We start from the raw sequence: 5449 nt of genomic DNA on the forward strand, positions 1-5449 counted from the left end.
CTTTGGTGAACACACACACCCTCTGGCAGCTAAAAAAAAATCTTAAAGTGATTCCCACTCATAACATGATCTCATGGCAAAAGCACCTAGAGTTCTATCTCAATATAATAATTATAAGTATGTACAGAAAAAAATTTAAAGAAATTTGTTCCTTGAAGCATTATCTGCAAAAGAAAGACAGAAATAAAGCAAAAGTGTTATAAATGAGGGCATGCACATATAATAAAATATTACACAGGTACCATCAACGGCAGGTTTAGGAATTTCTCTGTGGCATGGGAAAATGCCACGATTATAATGCTGAGTGAATACCAATATAGAATTGTGCATAGAATGTGAGCTTATCTATGTACACAATGCTTGGAAGAGGCTATAAAAATGCTGGTAATAGAAAGACATGAGAATACACAATAGCATGTATTTTTAGGTATTGAATTATGAGTAATTTTTATGACATTTTTGAATTTTCAAAAATGTACAAAATAATTAAAAATAAATGCAGAAATTCCTACTTTAGTATTTTTGCTTATAGTGGGCTCTGAAAATGAGTGAATGTAATTGGGAGGATGTGATGGGTAGAGACGATGCTGGCTTCCTGTTTGTGAGACCTAGGCAGGCACACAGGGACCCACAATCAGAAGGGCCCGGCACTTGGTTCAATGCTCTGCTTGAACTGTCTTGAAATTCTTCACTATTATAAGCAGGGACTCTGTGTTTCAATTTTCCATTGAGCCCTGAAAATGATGTAAAATGTTCCTGGCTAGAGAGAAGGGAGACAGATAATAGACAAATAAAACAATAAATAAGCTAGATAAATTCAGATGGTGACAAGTTCAGTGAAGGAAATACAACATAATAGGTTAGAGAATGGGAGGTAGGCAGAAGGTGGGATGGTTCCGCCCATTCTTTCAGTAAGGTTGGAGAGCATACTTGAGATCAAACGTTCTTGGAAGACATCTTTGAGGAGTGATATTCGAATAAGCTGACTGAGAAGTCACCTTATAGTAGGGTGTGCCAGGTAGCTGGAAAAGGAGCTTCAAAAGCCCTAAGGCAGAAATGGGCTTAGTGAATTCAGGACCAGAAAGCAGGCTAATGTGGCTAGATACAGCGAAAGTCAAGATGATGGGGAGGTAGGCAGGGCAAGATATTGCCAGGCTTTATAGAACAAGCTTGACTTTTAACTTCACTGCAGTGAGGAAGGGCTGAATGTTTCTAAGCAGGGAGTGATGGGAAGAGATGTGTGGGGGCAAAGTGGAGGCAGGAAGACTGTAGGAATGAGGACAGCAGTGAACGTTGAGGAATGGGTTGGGTTCAGGAGATTTGGAAAATAAAACTGATGGGCTTACTAATGGATTAAACAGGTGTTTTAAAATAAAGAATCAAGGATAACTTGTAGGTTTGGTGCCTGGGGAAATAGGTAGATAGTAGAACTATTCACAGAAATAGGATAAATGGAGGAAGTTGGAAGGAATTGTGGCTGACGGAGAATTTTGTTTGGCTGTATTGAATGACCCATCCCTGGGGGATATTCTGTAGACTCCGGATATCTGTATACATATAGGGACAGACTATGCTGAGAAAGAAAAGGTGGCACCAACCCTAAAGGAAAAGTAGTCAGCGGGCTGCCATTTTGCACTCTAGCCACCCCCTCATCCAGTGGAAAATTCTCTCTGGTAAACATGTGATGACATCCGGTGAAATATGGGACAATTCGACCCAATATGACCAACATTTTATTGCATCTATATGATAGATAGTTATTTGACTCTGAGTAAGCAGAGGTGCCCTGGTAGACATGTCTGAATAATAGAATTATTTCTTTTTCTTAGCATCCAGCATAAGGAGTATTTAATAGACACTTAATAATCACCCTTTTTCCTGCAGGCAAATACCACCTCTGAGGTCCTCCTCCAGATGGAGTATTCAGACATGTGGTAAATGTGACCCTCAGGCTCAATTTCAGGGGATATCTGGGAAGGATCTGTTAAAAGACCACAGAGGCCAGTGGGTGACCATCACCAAGAAAACGCCAGGGATGAGCCCTATGTTTTTGCACCTGATCCTAAGCACTGGCCCAAGCATAAGGAACTCCATCCTAAATAGTAAGAAGGCTGGACACTAATTTCTGGTAACTTTTAGGGTTGTGTCATCACAAAATTTTGTTGTTTATTATGAGATAACATTTATATATCATGAAACACACAGGTTATCAGTGCATATCTGAGTGAGTTTTGACAAACATATTAACCAGTGATACCACCAAGCCAGTCAAGGTATGGAATACTTTTATCACCCCAGAAAGCTCCCTTGAGCCCCTACCTAGCCAGTCTCTACCTAACCATAGAGAACCACTGTTCCGATTTTTGTGACTAAAGATTGGTTTTGCCAGTTGTTGAACTGAACTTACATAAAAATGAAACCATTCACTATGTACTTGTGTAATATGTGCCTTTTATGGCCAGGCAGTGGTCTAGTGCATGGTTGTACCACAGTCTGCTTATCCATTCCCCTGGTTACAGACACCTGGTTGTCTCCAGTTTGGGGCTACAACCAATAATGCCATGGTGATCATTCTTGTGTAAGCCTTGTGTGGACACATGGCTCCATTTCTCTTGGGTGGATGGTTAAAGGTGGCAGCATTTTAGGATTTTTTAAAAGGACTTTAGAAGTGTCACATCCCACCCAATCCCAGATGGTCTCCACCCATTCTGTGTTGACACCATTGTTAAAAGATAATCCAAATGTTCACCCAGATGCCAGTCAAGAGCATCCAACTCACTCGCTCTAACCAAGGAATTTTATAATCTCCCCTCACACACTGTGCTCAGAATTTAATTAACTGTATTGAGGAATGTGACACCAGGACCAGCTTATAGCAGCTGTAACATTGAGGGGTTTATGGCCAGATATTAAAACCAAAGCCATAGGGAGACTGGCTTAGAGCCAGACAAATCAGCAGCAAGAAGGGTAAAGATGTGTTGAAAATAAAATTTAATTTTCCAGCTGTGGTTATGAGCAAGTCATATTCTGGCTTCACTATGGGGTCACAGCCTAACAAATGAGGCAGGCGCTGAGGATGGTATCGGAAGCCCAAGTGAGCAGTGAACCGAGGAAGATTTAGCAGCCTCACATGTGGGTTGGAGCCATAACCAAGAGCAACCTCAATGAAGGATTTTAAGTCTACATCCTTTTCTGCATAAATCCTCATGGCCACAATCAAGGGAATCACCTGGAACCTATTTAACTAAATCGCTCTTCACATAATTCCATATTCACCTGGAGTGAGAATGTCACAGCCCATCCAGGCCCAGCTCCTGGGCAAAGCTTGTCCCTGGTCAGAGGAGCCATTAGGCATAGAGCCACTGCAAGGCTGACTTGACCTACTGCAGCCTGTCTCCTGGACTTGTACCTCCTCCTATTGGCTCTGCTACCCACACATGTCCATCTTCTCCAGATGCACGCTTACCCCATGTCTTAGCTTCTTTGTTCCTGCTAGGCTTTCCCTCCTTTCTGCCTCCTTAGATGCCACCATCCTTGGAAATGACCCCAGATAACAGCTCCTCACATTATCCTTACACTGATCTCCCACACTGCTCCTTCTTATGTTAGCACATATCTTGTCACCACACCATTTTCAATGGCAGGTTTTATTGGAACTACATCTACTTCACATACTCATCTCTTTTCCCCATGTTACTAGTTCTCTAGGGCTCAGACAACACAAAGTTACTTTCTCACACTTCTGGAGGCCAGCCACCTGAGACCCAGGTGTCAGCAGGGTCATATTCCCTCTAAAAATGCCTGGGAAGGATATGTTTCAGGCCCCTCTCCAGCTTCTGGTGGTAGTTCCTCAGGAATGTAACTCCAAACATTCCTCAGTGTTCTCCTTATGTGAGCCTGGCTCTTCATGTAGTATTCTATTTATAAGGACACCAGTCATATTAGAGACACATCCTACTCCATTATTATCTCATAACTTAACTAGTTATATCAGCAATGACCCTATTTCAAAATTAAACACAGTTTTAGGTTTCAAGGGTTAAATTTTGCTCCCACCCCCAAAACTTCTTTGATATATTCCTAATTCTAATTTCCTAAGAATGGGACCTTCTTTGGAAATAGGGTCCAGGAAGTGAAAAATATATCAAATATGTTTCATAAATCATTTAGATGTATTTATAGCTCCAGAAACAAAGATGCCCTTGTCCCCAATCTTCCTAATAATCTCATTGTTTATAACTAAGTCAGTAAAGAAAAAAGAAAGATGCTGAATTCCTATGTCTTTATTCTACCCTTCGGCAGTGGGTGTTGGAACTGTGTCAGTATTAAATTTGCTCTCTTTTCTATGAAGTCATCCCTGCATTGCTCATGCATAATTTCTCTATAGAGACTTGCAAAGAAATCCCAGTGAGATAATACTTCTAGTTTTAATCAAATTTACTTAATTCAAAAGACTTCACGGTCTTTGGGTTGTGTCTGCAAGAAAGTAGGCTAGTTTGGAGAGTACAGTACTTGGGAACAATTTATATGACTTCTCTAACTTATGACACCAACTGTACGTTTGGTGATTCCCAAGACCCTGTTTCAATGGTTCACTAGAAGGACACAGAGAACTCATTGTTATACTCACAGATTTGGTTTATTATAAGGAAAGGATATACATTAAAATGAAGCAAAGGGAGAATTGTACAGAACAGAGTCAAGAAAATTTTCAAACTTGGAGCTTGCAGTCCTCTCCCAGTGGAGCTGTAGACAGCATTCCTTTTCCAGCAATGACGTGTGGTAACATGCACAGAGTATTCCCAACCAGGAAAATCCTCTGAGACAGAGTTTTTAACTGGGACCATATCACATAACCATAGTTTACTGCCTAAGTAGCAGACCTCAGCCTCCACCCCCTCTAGAAGTTGCACTAATACCTCGTGGCCCAAAGCCCCACCCTAAGTCATGTTATTAGCCAATTTAGTGTGATCCACTAAAGGCCCCAAAAAGAGAAAAACACTCCAATTAAGCAAGACATTTCAAGAGGTTGGAGATCACCTCCTTAAGCCAAGGACAAGGGCCAGACCTCTCACTGGACTAGGTTAAATTCTATACTACCTTGTGGGCAGACTCAGTCTTTCACCTCAGTCTCGAGCTGTAGCTGGCCGCCAAGCGTACGTGCTCCGGGATCTTCAGTGCTCGCGGCCGCCATCAACGTCGCTGGAGTTCCTCAAGACTCATCTGCTCCACCTGTCCACCACACACTCTGCCATCATAAGCCGCCATCATGGTGAAGCTCGCTAAGGCTGGTAAAAATCAAGGTGACCCCCCAAAAATGGCCCCTCCTCCAAAGGAGGTAGAAGAAGACAGTGAAGATGAGGAAATGTCAGAAGATGAAGATGATAGCAGTGGAGAAGAGGTTATCATCCCTCAGAAAAAAGGTAAAAAGGCTGCCACAACTCCAGCA

Source organism: Tupaia chinensis, unplaced genomic scaffold (genome assembly GCF_000334495.1).
Source record: "Tupaia chinensis unplaced genomic scaffold, TupChi_1.0 Scaffold000101_1, whole genome shotgun sequence".
In the NCBI taxonomy this organism is placed as follows: Eukaryota; Metazoa; Chordata; class Mammalia; order Scandentia; family Tupaiidae; genus Tupaia; species Tupaia belangeri.